At 37.1% G+C, this 16858-nt stretch overlaps 1 protein-coding gene across 5 annotated transcripts in view; it reads left to right on the forward strand.

The window, feature by feature from the left end:
- Nucleotides 1–16858, forward strand: part of LOC127165467 (ras-specific guanine nucleotide-releasing factor RalGPS1) — a 159409-nt gene that overhangs the window by 53514 nt on the left and 89037 nt on the right. The window lies entirely within an intron of this gene.

A 16858-nucleotide genomic window follows, 5' to 3' on the forward strand; every position in this document is an offset into this window, starting at 1 on the left:
TTGCATTTCTTTGGTTAAAAAATACAGTAAAATTAGTAATATTGTGAAAAATTATTGCAATTTAAAATAACTGTTTTCTACACTAATATATTTAAACATGTAATTTATTTCTGTGATCAAAGCTGAATTTTCAGCATCATTACTCCAGTCTTCAGTGTCACGATCCTTCGGAATTCATTCTAATATGCTGACTTGCTGCTTAAGAAACATTTCTGATCATCAGTCTTTAAAACACATTTGCTGCTACATTTTTTTGTGGAAACGTTAAAAAAAAAAAAAAAAAAAAACATAATTTTACATATACATATATTTATAAATGTCCTTACTATCATTTTTGATCCTAAATTTATGAATGTTAGTGTAAACTACATCAGTTTTCTTACAAAAGCTTAGTAATGTGTAGTATAATGTCATCCACACCAAAGAGTCAGTTTCGCTGTATTTCCTTAAATGGTTTTTGTTTTGTGAGACCATTTGGAATTCTTGGATTTTTATCCGCTTGCACCTGCATCAGATTTAATGCATTATTGCATTAAATTGTGTATGTGGGTCAAAGACAAGACGTCCCATTCTGGTATCCGCATCAAATTTAATTTGCAAAAGTGATTTAATATACATAGAAATCAAATTAAATGCAAGTAAAGTGTCTACTTTAATGTTTCAAATAACATTTGTCAAAATAAAATGGCAAAATGTTGGTGAATTAGTATTCATCATTCAGCGTCACAGAAAAATGAAACAACATACTTATTCTGACATGTACTTATTAAAATATACAAAAAAGTGATCATACTAAATGTAATTATATTTTAAATGATTAGGCACTTATTTGAAGTATGGTGGCAAAGATTGGTAAAGGTTTACAATGGCAGTTACACTGACCAAAACACTGACCAAAACGCAACACTTTTGTTTTTGCCCCCATTTTTCATGAGCTGAACTCAAAGATCTAAGACTTTTTCTATGTACACAAAAGGCCTGTTTCTCTCAAATATTGTTGACAAATCTGTCTAAATCTGTTAGTGAGCACTTCTCCTTTGCCAAGATAATCCATCCTCCTCACAGGTGTGGCATATCAAGATGCTGATTAGACAGCATGATTATTGCACAGGTGTGCCTTAGGCTGACCATAATAAAAGGCCACTCTAAAATGTGCAGTTTTACTGTATTGGGGGGTCCGAAAACCAGTCAGTATCTGGTGTGACCACGATTTGTCTCATGCAGTGTTGATTGTGGCCTGTGGAATGTTGGTCCACTCCTCTTCAATGGCTGTGCGAAGTTGTTGGACATTGGCAGGAACTGGAACACGCTGTCGTATACGCCGATCCAGAGCATCCCAAACATGCTCAATGGGTGACATGTCCTGTGAGTATGCTGGCCCTGCAAGAACTGGGATGTTTTCAGCTTCCAGGAATCGTGTACAGATCTTTGCTACATGGGGCCATGCATTATCATGCTGCAACATGAGGTGATGGTCGTGGATGAATGGCACAACAATGGACTTCAGGATCTTGTCACGGTATCTCTGTGCATTCAAAATGCCATTAATAAAATGCACCTGTGTTCGTTGTCCATAACATACGCCTGCTCATACCATAACCCCACTGCCACCATAGGCCACTTGATCCACAATATTGACATCAGCAAACCGCTCACCCACACGACGCCATACATGCTGTCTGCCATCTGCCTTGTACAGTGAAAACCGGGATTCATCTGTGAAGAGAACACCACTCCAAAGTGCCAGACGCCATCAAACGCGAGCATTTGCCCACTAAAATCGGTTACGACAATGAACTGCAGTCAGGTCGAGACCCCGATGAGGATGACGAGCATGCAGCTGAGCATCCCTGAGACGGTTTCCGACAGTTTGTGCAGAAATTCTTTGGTTATGCAAACCAATTGTTGCAGCAGCTGTCCAGGTGGCTGGTCTCAGACGATCTTGGTGGTGAAGATGCTGGATGTGGAGGTCCTGGGCTGGTGTGGTTACATGTGGTCTGCGGTTGTGAGGCCGGTTGGATGTACTGCCAAATTCTCTGAAACGCCTTTGGAGACGGCTTATGGTAGAGAAATGGGCAACAGCTCTGGTGGACATTCCTGCAGTCAGTATGCCAATTGCACACTCCCTCAAAACTTGCGACATCTGTGGCATTGTGCTGTGTGATAAAACTGCACATTTTAGAGTGGCCTTTTACTGTGGCCTGCCTAAGGCACACCTGTGCAATAATCATCCTGTCTAATCAGCATCCTGATATGTCACACCTGTGAGGTGGATGGATTATCTTGGCAAAGGAGAAGTGCTCACTAACACAGATTTAGACAGATTTGTCAACAATATTTGAGAGAAATAGGATCCTTAAAATACAGACCAGTGGGTCAAGATTCAGAGAGATTCCCAATATATTGTGGATTTTACACTTAACACAGGTCTTTGGAAATGTACTATTCATTTTGTAACGTTTCATTGGAATGATTCTGGTTCTAAATATGTCTGACAAGATTTTTGGTTCATGAACTATTATTACACTGAATGACATTTTAGTGGGTAAGCTGTATGATAGCCATTATTTTTTGTTAAAAAGCAGCACTTTGATACATTAAACCTTTATTGTTTTGATGCTTGAAAACCTCCTTATGTATTTATTCATGTCTTGAATATGAAGTCATGCATTATGTTGCAGTTTCCAAAAATCAGACCAGCTGGTCTGCAAAATATTGCCAAAACCAGTTTATTTGTCAGATTTTATGCTTGGTGAGTTTGTTTTGGAAATTTGACGAGTTTAGTGACGAATGTGTGATCGTGCTGTTCTTTCTGCCGCTATCGATCAGAATGGTCATGAAAGCAGCAGGGCTTCACGCTTGAACTCTTCACTGTAGCATAGATTTTTATTTTTTATTTTTAAATAGTATTTTTTCAACATTTCTAGTAGAAGTCAGGAATTTAAATAAACTATTTAAAGCCAGATTGCTGGGTCACGGCTGCAACATCCAGTGCTTTTGTTTGAGTCTGGAAGCACACGGGAGCTTTGGAGGTTGAGGACTGAACGTCTGGGTGCGTGTTTTTTGGCACTTGCCGTTGGATCCTCTTACTATTCATATTTGAGGCCAAATGACCACTTCCCCTAGCAATTAACAGATGTTTGAAATGTGAAGAGAAATGATGCTCTTAGGATGTGTTCATCATTAAAGCATCGGATAAATAATTTCCTGCACTTTCTTTCAACGAACAGTATGACCTTCAATGTACTAGAAATGCTTTTTCCGCTTGATTTTGGCAACCGCTCAATGGCTGTGTTTCAAAACCTGTTGACTGGCCTCACTGTCTGCCACTTACTGCCCTCTAAAGCAGCGTCTGAATTGAAATGAAACCTTTTTAAGTGACCAGCAGTGTTGTGCGACATTTAGAACTGAATTTAGAATGCATTTTAAATTCCAGTTCAGTTCTAATTTTGAATTTGAAATTGAGCTAGCAAACAAGAAGCAGAATTCTGAATTTGCATTTGAATTTAAGGAAGTGCAGTTGAAATCAATTTTTAACTAGAAAAGCAGTGTTTGGCTTTATAAACAGAGAGAGTTTATGCTGTGGATGTTTAAACACTACAATTCAAAAGCTTGGGTCATTTATTTAATTAAAGTATTATTTAATTAAGAATACAGTAAAAACAGTAATGTTGTGAATATTACTACACTTCAAAATAACTTTATAATTATATTTTAAAATCTAATTTCTGTGATGCAGAGCTGAATTTTCAGCTGCCATTACTCAAGTACAGTAAAATAATAAAGTACAAGAAAATACCATTTCAGTCTTTTTACTTTAAAATAGTTTAATTCAATGCATTGCTTGTAATAGTTATTTGTGAAATTTACTGGCAATTTTCTGAATGGATCTTTTTTTCCTACATGAATTTTTGTATATTTTGTATATTATTGTATATCAGTATATTTATAATGTACACAGTATATTTATAATTATGTAAACACAGTTTTAGTGTATATATATATATATATATATATATATATATATATATATATATTTTTTTTTTTTTTTTTTTTTTTTTTTTTTCCTCACAATTTAAGCTTTTTATTTTTTTAGAGCTGAGAGACATAAACTTGGAATTGCAAGAAATAAGTCTTTATATTTATATTAATAGAATTTATGTCTTGCAATCATGATTTTTTTTCTCAGATTAAAAGCCATAATTGGATTTCCATATGTTATTGCTTTAAAATTTAGCCAAAAGATGTCTTTTTGATAATATTACATTGCCTTTGTTTTTGAAGCACCCCTCAGCTTACTAGGTTTTGGACAAATTTGGACTGATTGGTCTGATCCGTAATGTGTCTCTCTTCAAAACGCAGTGTTTTTGCTATTCCGCTAATGATTTTTAGCTGCAGGTTTAGTTCAGTGATACTTACCTCTGTGTTGGCTGCGGATGATGCCAAGATCAACTCTGCAGGCAGGTTTATGGCCCTGTCCGTCCACCCCCAGAGGAACACCAGGGACACTTTGTCCTTTAAAAGCCGTCCTCGAGAAGGTCTGTGGCGCCGGAGGTTTGGCCTTGGTTGAAGTGACGTGGATGGGAGGTATTCATTTATGCACAGCTTAATAAAATATGAACATATTTGATATAATGTGAAGCCCAGATTTATGTATAATACGCAAGGGATTGCGCATAAAATATGATATCAAGGGAACAACAACAAAATATGGCTTTGTGATTAATTGTTATTCAAAAGCTCAAGGCTATGGCTATATACAGAAGATGATGATGATGATGGTGATGGTGATGATGATGATGTCAGACAGCAAAATCTCATTATTAGTAGCATGTGCATTTTTGCGCTGTGATCTCATCACATTTGATGCATCAGTTTCCAAGGAAAAGTAATTAATCTGCCCACACTTCCAGGGAAATTCCACCCAAAAATGAAAATTGTTATCATTTGCTCACCCTCATTCCTCAGTACGTACGGCAACCCTAAATGACCAAATCAGACGACTAGAGAGCAAAAAAACAACGTGCATGTTCTTGTCTTGGTTGCAGCAGTTTAGGACAGAATCTCACTTTGCGTTAGATTTATGACATGCAATTAATAAATTTTAAATTCATTTTCTCTACAGATTTTACATTTATTGAGCATTGTTTAATGCTACAGATTCAAATAAATGCTATTTGGAAATTAATATTCATCAAAGAATCCTGAAATAAAATGTATCATGGTTTCCACAAGCAGCAAATCAGCATATTAGAATATTTCTGAAGGATCATGTGACACGGAAGACTGGAGTAATGATGCTCAAAATTCAGCTTTGCATCACAGGAATAAATTATATTTTCCAACGTATGAAAATAGAAAACAGTTATTTTAAATCGTAAAAATATTTCACATTATTACTGTTTTTACTGTATTTTTTATTAAATTAATGCAGCCTTGGTGAACAGAAGAGACTTCTTTCAAAAACATTTATAATTCTTACCAACCCCAACATTTCAAATGGCAGTGTATGGGTAACAGCTTATAATGTTCTATTTTCATATAAATATTTTATAATATTTTCTTTTGCAATATCACAGCATCCATTTATTAGTAAATGAATCTGTAGAGATTTATTTATTTATAGTTATTTATCCAAGATAACATTTCTTTTAACATTGCCATTTATGCAGTTAATTGCATTTTAATCAACTGACAACAGTGTTATTTTAGTATTATGCATATACTATTGTAGTTTTTATTACTATTTTGAATGGGCTTTTATTTAATTTTAATTTAAAAAGCTTTTTTTCCCCTAAATTTTTAGTAATTTTGTTATGTGCTTTTGATATTTTCCATTAGTTTTAGTAGATATTGCAATGAATGAAAAGGTTTGTTTAATAGGTATTGTATATTTAATATACAGTTGGTACGGAAAGTATTCAGACACCCTTAAATTTTTCACTCTTTGTTATATTGCAGCCATTTGCTAAAATCATTAAATCATTTAAATCATTAAAATCATTTTTTTTCCTCATTAATGTACACACAGCACCCCATGTTGACAGAAAAACACAGAATTGTTGACGTTTTTGCAGATTTATTAAAAAAGAAAAACTGAAATATCACATGGTCCTAAGTATTCAGACCCTTTGCTCAGTATTTAGTAGAAGCACCCTTTTGATCTAATACAGCCATGAGTCTTTTTGGGAAAGATGCAACAAGTTTTTCACACCTGGATTTGGGGATCCTCTGCCATTCCCCAGATCCTCTCCAGTTCTGTCAGGTTGGATGGTAAACGTTGGTGGACAGCCATTTTTAGGTCTCTCCAGAGATGCTCACTTGGGTTTAAGTCATGGCTCTGGCTGGGCCATTCAAGAACAGTCACAGAGTTGTTGTGAAGCCACTCCTTTGTTATTTTAGCTGTGTGCTTAGGGTCATTGTCTTGTTGGAAGGTAAACCTTCGGCCCAGTCTGAGGTCCTGAGCACTCTGGAGAAGGTTTTCGTCCAGGATATCCCTGTACTTGGCCGCATTCATCTTTCCCTCGATTGCAACCAGTCGTCCTGTCCCTGCAGCTGAAAAACACCCCCACAGCATGATGCTGCCACCACCATGCTTCACTGTTGGGACTGTATTGGACAGGTGATGAGCAGTGCCTGGTTTTCTCCACACATGCCGCTTAGAATTAAGGCCAAAAAAGTTCTATCTTGGTCTCATCAGACCAGAGGATCTTATTTCTCACCATCTTGGAGTCCTTCAGGTGTTTTTTTAGCAAACTCCATGCGGGCTTTCATGTGTCTTGCGCTGAGGAGAGGCTTCCGTCGGGCCACTCTGCTATAAAGCCCCGACTGGTGGAGGGCTGCAGTGATGGTTGACTTTCTACAACTTTCTCCCATCTAGGGCTGCACGATTAATCGAATGCGTTTATGAGGCGCGCTTAGTCACTAAAGCCGGTACTTTGATTAGTAGTAAAGCTCCATCACGTGCGTTCATCACTGACAAGCTACGCCAAATCGCGCTCATAATCGCAGATGAATCGCATTCGATTATGAGTGCGATTTGGCGTAGCTTGTCAGTGATTTACGGCTCTGTGTATTAATTGCCGCTCCAGCTGAACGCACGTGATGGAGCTTTACTACTAATCAAAGTACCGGCTTTACTGACTAAGCACGCCTCATAAACGCATTCGATTAATCGTGCAGCCCTACTCCCATCTCCCGACTGCATCTCTGGAGCTCAGCCACAGTGATCTTTGGGTTCTTCTTCACCTCTCTCACCAAGGCTCTTCTCCCCCGATAGCTCAGTTTGGCCGGACAGCCAGCTCTAGGAAGGGTTCTGGTTGTCCCAAACGTCTTCCATTTAAGGATTTTGGAGGCCACTGTGCTCTTAGGAACCTTAAGTGCAGCAGAATTTTTTTTTGTAACCTTGGCCAGATCTGTGCCTTGCCACAATTCTGTCTCTGAGCTCTTCAGGCAGTTCCTTTGACCTCATGATTCTCATTTGCTCTGACATGCACTGTGAGCTGTAAGGTCTTATATAGACAGGTGTGTAGCTTTCCTAATCCAATCCAATCAGTATAATCAAACACAGCTGGACTCAAATGAAGGTGTAGAACCATCTCAAGGATGATCAGAAGAAATGGACAGCACTTGAGTTAAATATATGAGTGTCACAGCAAAGGGTCTGAATACTTAGGACCATGTGATATTTCAGTTTTTCTTTTTTTTAAAAATCTGCAAAAATGTCAACAATTCTGTGTTTTTCTGTCAATATGGGGTGCTGTGTGTACATTAATGAGGAAAAAAAAAATGAACTTAAATGATTTTAGCAAATGGCTGCAATATAACGAAGAGTGAAAAATTTAAGGGGGTCTGAATACTTTCCGTACCCACTGTATATGTATTTATTTCATTATCGTTTTAATGAACAAAAATATATTTGAATAGTTTTAGTTGTAGTTAACAATAATAAACCTGATTGACAGCCCTATACTTTAGCTATTTAGCTCATTATCATGTTTGGTTTGGTTTATAATCAGTGATTTGAACACTAACGGCACGTATCAAACTGGCTTGTAACTCGTCTCATGTCATGTGTGTTACATGAGTGATATCTCAACAATCCACGATGGTGAATATTGAATTTTGGCAAGCATTACTGGAGAAAACAGGAAAGTATTACATGGTTAGCTAACAAACTTTATAGCCCATCTGCAGGTATGAGCTGGATATGATTTGACTGTACTGTATTGAAAGCAGCCGAGGTCTAATTAGTCCTGAGGGACCAGTAGCGCTTGTTTTATCCCCCAGTTACCAGCAACCGTCCTTCCTTGCACCTGCTCTCTCAGCCAGAGACCTCCAGATGCTTTGCCAGGTCCTGCACACATTTTCCTGTTCTGTCAGCCCGTTACAGGAGCTTTTTCAGTGGCTTTGTTGCAAAAGGGTCATTTCAATCCATACTGTTGTTTAAAACAGTAATGTCAAATGCAGAAGAAAGATTATCCAGTGTTCTCCTGTAGGATTAGCCTGTCGCTCAAGAGCTTTTCAACAGCTGGCACTGTGAAAATTGATTTAAATCGCAGATTGAGAAAATACTGGCTAATATTCGATGTTAGGCATGCTGAAACCACCTGAAACATGGTATATCCGCTTTCAACACCCTAAAGCCCAGTACTACTGCTAGCAAGACTGTTTCCCAAAGCCGTGATTTAGATGAATTTAGATGAACTCTGACTTTTACCACAGAAGAAACTCTGTTAGCTGCATTACAGGCTTCATTGATGGGGAAGGTTAGAGTTCTGTAGACATTATTTTTTTATTTATTGTTTTTGCATACAAGAAAATCTCTCTCGCAGATACAGATTGTCCCACGCTTGTGGTTGAATCTTCTTGGGTTTTGATCAGAACGGTTCACCCCATAAGCGCCAATGATATCCTGACTGACAGGTGGGCGATCTGCAAAGTTACTTTGTTGGTAGAGCAACATGCATTATACAATACTTGTGGGTAGGGCTGCAGCAAAAACTTTAGAAATGCCTAGACGGTGAACTTGTATACTATGAATAGAAGAAAGTGTAATGCATAAAATGCCCTGCTTTCAAAATAAATTGGCTGTTGAGTGAGCAGAGTTTTCTCAAGAGGGACTTTGGTTGCAACCAGGGATATGGATAGCCTTCCCCTTCCCACACAGGGACAGTTTTACTAACAGCTTGCGCCAGCACAAACTGTCTTTTGGCATTAAAATAGTGCTGTCAGGAATGACTAAAAACGTGCAGTGAAGAATTAGCACTGAAAAGGCGTGGACACAGTTTTGAGGGCCTAAACATGCTTGAAAACTCATGAAACTTTGCACACATGCCAGAAGTGGTGAAAATTTACATCAGATGTGGTTTCAGATGTGGGTGTGGGGAAAATGGCTCGATAGCGCCACCTATAAAATTTCAACAAAGTGCCCCTCGAGCTATGTTTCATACACGTACGAAATTTGGTAGACACATGTAACATAAATATCTACAAAAAAGTGCCCCAGTACGAAGTTCGAAACCCAACAGGAAGCCTGTTATTAGGGCCCAAGCATCGGTGGTGTGAGGACCCTATTGGAATTGCTCAGATTCTTCTTCTCCAAAATGAATCGCATTTTCAAGGGCCTAAGCACGCTCAAACTCATGAAACTTTGCACACACGGCAAAGGGGTGAAAATTTACATCTGATGTTGGTTTCAGAAGTAGGTGTGACAAAATGGCTTGATAGCACCACCTATAAAATTTCAACAAAGCGCCTCTCAAGCTATGCTTCACAAAATTCGGTAGATGCATATAACACACCGCTCGTCAAATTACTGGTATTTGCACCATTATTTAACGCCAAAAAAAAGCATGTCTTAAAGCAGGCAGTAATTTGCACTGCTCCTGGTAGATTGCATTGGTCATTGTGGACATGATCTAGCTGCATCTGTGTTCTTTAATGTGTGCGTTGTTAGTAAATCACATGCAGAGGTTCCCCCTCCCATCGGTGCTTTTATGGAATTGTGCTCTTACCTGTTTAGTAAAACTGGCCCCAAATTCTCTAAAAGTGTAACAAAACCATGCAGCGCGACAGCAGAGCAGGACTTGTGACGTTTCTTTTCATTTGTCCAGTGATTTTTCATTAAAAAAAAAAAAAAAAAAAAGGTAATTGTGACTTTTTATCTTAAAATTCTGAGTTTATATCTTACAATTCTGTCTTTTTTTCAAAATGACATGATATAAACCTGCAACTTGTGAATCGTTTTGAAAACGTTGTTGTATGTAAATCTTTTTAACAATGTAAGGGAAAAACTTTTTTGTTTTTGACTACATCATTGGCATGTAAACGTAGCCTTAATTTCTTTTTATTCTACTGTCTATTTCATATTTAAATTGCAGTTCTGCTTCTAGTTATATTAAATTCAAATTCAGGAACTCAAATGTTATTTAAAAGGCTGTCTCTATTCAATTGTGAATGAAAACATATGCAGAAAGTAACAAACATGATTTAAGAGCAGTGTCATAATGATGATGTCAGTCTTCATCCTGCACTGCTCTCTCTCATCTGGACACATCTGTGAGAATGCGGTTTGTTTGTGGACAACAGCTTGGCATTCAGCTCTATAGTTTGACACACAACATGCTGATGTCCTGAACTGCTCCCTGAGCAGCTGGACTTCCTGTCGGCCAGATGTCAGGTGGTCAGACTGGGCAGTAAGGCCTTCTCCATACTGACAGTCCACTCATACTCTTTATATGGCCACACAATGGCCACATAAACATTGCAGCCAAACTCGATTGTCAGTTCACCTTTTAGTGCTTAATACAGTTCTGTAAACATACCATTCAAAAATGACGTATCTAAGTGGATATCAGAGTTGTGGCTTTTCTGTATGTGTGGTGCAAGAACTTGTTCGTGTTGCCAGAGTATGCTATAAGATATAAAATAAAGCCCATAATAAACCCAAACGTGTCACCTTGGAAATGAGCCACATACCAAAATATCATGACCAACACCAGTTTACTTAATTAACTCCATAAACTAGATGACTTTATTAGCTTAGCCTAAACAAAAGGCCCGGAAATGCTTAATAAGGCATTGCTTATAATAAGTGGACATGGCAACCCTTTAAGAGCTCGCTTTACAAAGCACCTTTCAAAACATAAACAAAACGCTATATGGTTCTGTTGATTGCGATTTAGTTAAAATTGCTGAATATAACGAGTCTTTGGTCGCTGTAATATTACGTTGGTTAAAAATAGCTAAATGTGCAAGATAGTTGACACAGTTGACACTATAATTTTTAAGGGATTCACTCCTGTATTTAAGTGCAGTGGTCACTCCTGGAATTTTAGAGTGTGTACTTAAACAATAGTAAGGTTTCACAAAATAAAACTGAGCAAATAAAGTCTAATGATATTAATAGAGACATTATTTTCCACCAAACAATGTAGTTCCTCAGAAACTGTTGTGTTGTGGTTGCAACAAAGTGGTTGCCTAGCAACACATAGATGTAAACAAAGGTGTAGAGTAATTTACATCAGCTTTTAACGTCGCTCAACCACGTTTATAAATGACCTTAGTGTCAACATCATCATCAGATTTAAAAATTCAAATCCTTAAATTCCACTTTCCAACATTCTAATTCAAAATTCAAATTTCAGATTCCAGTCCTGCAATGTTCAATTTAACTACTGTAGTTCAATTCAAATCCACGCTTTACAGGAACTAATTATTTAGCACTGAATTTTGCACAAGCTTTGTTTCCGGGCAGAAAGCTATTCTGCTATCTGATCTTATATTTGGAGAGATGTTTTCTTGGACGTGAAAGCGCTTTGGCTTTTTAATTGACAGGCATTCAAAGCTTGATTCAGATGTCAGAAGTCTTTTTTGTTGCATTGAGATGTTACACTGGCTATTAATCCATCTGACAAGTGTTTCCATTGATCTCTGGCGTGTCCGCTTTCATGTGCGATGGTGGAACAAACTTTTCTGCCAGGATTCCTCATGTCAGTTCTTCCTTGCGTTAAACGCTAATGATTACGGTGGGAACAGGCATCTGTGAGGCATGTAATGACATAAACCATTTGTTCTAGCCCATTAAATAAAAGCGCATGCTAATTTTTACAAGTCATTCTCAATTGCTTTTAATATCCTGATATTTGGATGAGCCGAAGAATGTTGGTAAATCTCACGAAGCCTGTCAAGAAATGTTCCAGTCTTATTTCAGCCCAAAAACATCTGAGGATTATCAAGCAGAGATTAGACCATATCTGAATGTGCTGTAAGTTTAACGCACATTTGGTAATGCATTGTGTGCCAGGTTTACTTTATTTACACATTCGTATGATTTCCAACATTTTTATGGAAATTATTTGAGGGTGAATAATTCAAGAACAAATATTACCTTTATAACTTATGGGAAAAAAAAAAAAAAAAAAAATATATATATATATATATATATATATATATATATATTATCACACATTCATCTTTTAGCTTTTATTTTACAGTATATTTGTAATTTTTACAATATACTATATATTTATTGTGTGTGTGTATATATATATAAATTAAATAAAAGATAAAGCTTAAAACTACAGAAGTTATTGATTTCCTCTTTTTTAAATTTTGTTCTTGTTCTTGGTTATTATGATATTTTGGCTGCTGTGACTTTAGTACTTTAGTAAGATTCGTCTTTACTGACATATGAACTGACAACATCTGATCTGACCACAGTTCACTGATGTTCTACTGAAGCTCGGGTCGTCACTGGTACCGTTTTCGCACTCGTGTGATTTGCGCCTGGCGACGTTGGAGTGAGTGTCTGAAAAGTCTCTCGTTTGATGTGCTCGTTATTACATTCTGCGTCTAAATAAACGCAATTCTTTAGTGGTTGTGGGTGGGGTGGCCAAACCTACCCCCGCCCCTGCTGTAATTGCGTTAAAAAATTTTACTGCCTTAAAATAAAAAAATTAAAAAATAAAAATCGCCTGCGTTAAAGTGCTAATTTTGACACCATTAATTATATTATATTATATTATATTAATAATATGATGTAATGTAATGTAATGTAATATAATATAATATTTAATAATATATAATATTTTTATTCATTAATTTATTAATGTATTTAGATGTACAGTATTCTTTTTAATTTTGAAATGAAAATTTTATTTTGACCCATTTTCTGAGATAAAAGTTCTACTGGCTGATTTTAGCCCAAATGTTGATTTCATCTGATATTCAATTAGATATTATAGATAAAATAATAGCTCATTACATTAAAATATTTTAGGTCACATTGTTTATTGTTATTGCATTGTCTTCACAGTAGTGTTTTAGCTGTAACTGCAGCTCTCACAGTCAATCATGCTGTTCCAACTTCCAAATCAGAAATTAAATCATTTGTCATTGTTTCTGCTCTTTTCGTTTGTGGTTACATGTGTTGAAATCATTTGTGTGTCTCTTCCCAGTATGTTCATAGTTCATGTAAGCATATCAGACAGTGAGGCCTAGTGTGTGTGTACACACCCGTGTTTCCTATAGGTCTCAACCGCTTCCTCTTCCATTGCAATCCATCCGTATTCACAGAGGAAATCATACACCGTCCCTTCCCCGCCTCACGCAGGTTCATCCATCACATTTTCCATCTCAATCAGATCTGCTCACCACAAACGTGAAACATGACACTGTTTTTTCCTAAACTTCTTATCCCGCTGCCAACTATAACACCAAGATGCTGACTGACCCAAATCCATATCCCGTTCCTCATGTCCCATTCCGTATTCCACATTAACGGTTCACTCTAAGTTTCCGTACTGAGTGAGTTGAATTACTCGAGTTGCTTTAGCTTTGATATCTGACGTCCATCTAGCTTAGTCTGAAATCCCACCATAAAAATGTTCCTATCCAGCCACTAAAAGGATATTTGTCAGCTTGCATGTTGGGAAAAAGGGTTGTGTCTGTGTGGAGTGAAATATCAGCAGGCTGTCTGCGCTGTCTGAACAAGTGAAGGAAATTTCCTCCTGTGCAATAGTTTTTTCCACCATTCCCACTGTGCGCCTTTTCCAGCATATCCATGTAGTTGACATTTCCAGCTACCATGTGATGACTTTATTTTCTATTACAGTACTTACACTTGTTGCCTTTGCATACCTATTACTACACTCTAAAACATGCTGGGTTTGAAACAACCAAACTTGAGTTATTTGGCAACTCAGCGCTGGGTAAACATTGAACAGAACACATGCTGGGTTATTTTGACCCAGCTGGTTGGGTTGAATGTTTTTACCAAACATGCTGGGTTGTTTTATTTAACTCAACTGTTGTTTACAAATTATTATATTGCAGGCTTAAAATGGACTGGAACTTATAAAAACACACACGGAATTACTAGAGATGAACAAAAGATGAACATTTATTATTAAGCAAGAACACATGGACAAAATACAAGACAAATTGAATTTGGGTGAATACATAGTTCACAATATTACATACACTTGTTTAACAAGCATTTAAGACATGCATTTTAAATTTAGTGTATTCCGCCATTCTCTGTAATCACTTTTTACCAAAATAGCGTTCGTTCTTGCGCCGGCGAGTTGCAGGCCGCAGCCTCTCGTTTCACTAATACCTGAAAGATATCGTGACAGACTCCAAAACCTGCCTATAAACAAACAGTATGACATTAGAGAACATATTTTAACATCAAATTAAATTTAAACTCAATACTATAACGAATAAAATCCATTTATTTTATGCAATGCAAAAGGCGTTTCCATCATGCCAAAGAGACCGCTGCTGATGCAGCTGACTGACGTCTTGTCCTGTAAAGAAATGAAATAAAATGTATACAAACCTTTATTTAGCTGAAGAAGTGCATCAAATTGGCAGCGCTGAGAACTGGTCTCTCCTGTAGAGGTCTCAAATAAGCCCACGCTCTGACTGTAACTCAGCAGCTGGGTTGTTTCGCCGGAGACAGGCTCAACCCAGCATTTAGGTTAAAAAAAACAACCCAGCACCTGGGTAAAAATATTTAAAACAACCCAATAAAATGACCCATCTGGCTGAACCTAGCATTTGGGTTAAAAAAAAATAAATAACCCAGCATTTTTTGGAGTGTATAACGATTATTAGAACAAACCAACTCATTGTTTTTTTTGTTTTTTTGTTTTTTCTGAAAATGTAAGGATGAGGCTGCGTTTACACTAGTGCGTTTTCGTTTTAAAACGCATAACTTTTGCTACGGTTACGCCTGTCGTTTACACTACTCCGGCGTTTTCGACCCTCGAAAACAGAGACTTTTGAAAATGCTGCAGATCCCATTTTGGTTTGAAAACTCCAGGGGTGCGTCATTCGACCGCTCCAAGAACGTAGACGCGTCCGGCATAGGGAATCTACCTATACTTATCTATGGTTGTACCTGCTTGAATCGTCATGTGACATGCGTTTTCGGGTTGTGTAGTGTAGACGGAGATCGTTTCTGAAAATGCCGTTTTAAAACGAAAACGCACAAGTGTAAACAGGGTCTGAGATCCTGTAGCTCACACAGTAAAATCATGGCTTTAGAAACTTCAAGATCATGGGTTTGATTCCAAGGAAATTCAGGAACTGATAACATGTAAACCTTGAATGCAAAGTAAGATGAAAGTGTCTGCTAAATGCATAAAAGTAATTGCCTGCTTGGATGTAAAAGTGTAAAAAATAATTGCATTTCTCTAGTCAGCCTTAAACATTTAAATCTGCATGTGTCAAACATCCGTAAAATTAAATGAAAATAAAATTCAGTCACTTTATTGTATTCTTTTAGAAGGCACTTTTTGTACACTTTTTAATGCATGTACACTACTGAAATGAGATAATAAATAAATCGTACTGACAGTACATTTTTGAATGGAGGGTCAGTAAAATTAATGAATTTATTTAAAGATTTATGTATGTTTTATTCAGCAAGAATGCATTAAATTGATCAAAAGTGACAGTAAAGGCATTTATAATGTTACAAAAGATTTCTATTTCAAATAAATGCTGTGATTTTCAACTTTAAGTTCATCAAAGAGTCCTGGAATCCTGATGGTTTCCATAAAAACATAAGTAGCACATTTTTTTGAACACTGATAATCATGAGAAATGTTTTAGAGCAGAAAATCAGCATATTAGAATGATTCCTGGCAGATCATCTGACACTGACGACTGGAGTAATGATGCTGAAAATTCAGCTTTGCATCACAGGAATAAATTATATTTTAAAACATATTCAAACAGAAAACAGCTATTTTAAATTATAATAATATTTTGCCATTTTACTGTATTTTTGAACAAATAAATGCATTCTTGTTAAACATAACAGACTTTTTTTGAAGTCACTTTTGAACACCTTTCTCCTTTAGCATATGTGTTAGTATATATATATATTTTTTTTTTCAATTTGTGCGTTTGTACAGCTGTTGTTTGATTGAGTACCTTGACCAGCGCCTTGATGTTTCCTTGTCAACGTCTTGAGCCCAAGTGCTTCACAGCTCTGTGTTTTCCCCGCAGTTTTCTGCAGTAGTCAGTGGAATTTCAAATGTGTCTCTTTCTTCCCATCATGAGGTATTTACCACTGCAAATGTACAAGCGTTTAGCATTGTCCCCCCGAGCCTCGTAAACCAATGAGATCGCAGCTTCCATGAGCTCATGGCGTGACCGGCCGGACTCATTATTAATGAGGCACATGTATGGACACGCGAGTGTCTCTTGAGTTTTGAGCACCATGTGCCCGCTTTGGCTTTGAAGTTTTCGGTTGTATTTTGAAACAAGCTGGGTGGGCAGAAATACAGTGTAAACTATTAAACCAATTGGGAGAAGCAAGCCAGAATGTTTGGATTTTTGC

Source organism: Labeo rohita, chromosome 5, assembly GCF_022985175.1.
Source record: "Labeo rohita strain BAU-BD-2019 chromosome 5, IGBB_LRoh.1.0, whole genome shotgun sequence".
In the NCBI taxonomy this organism is placed as follows: Eukaryota; Metazoa; Chordata; class Actinopteri; order Cypriniformes; family Cyprinidae; genus Labeo; species Labeo rohita.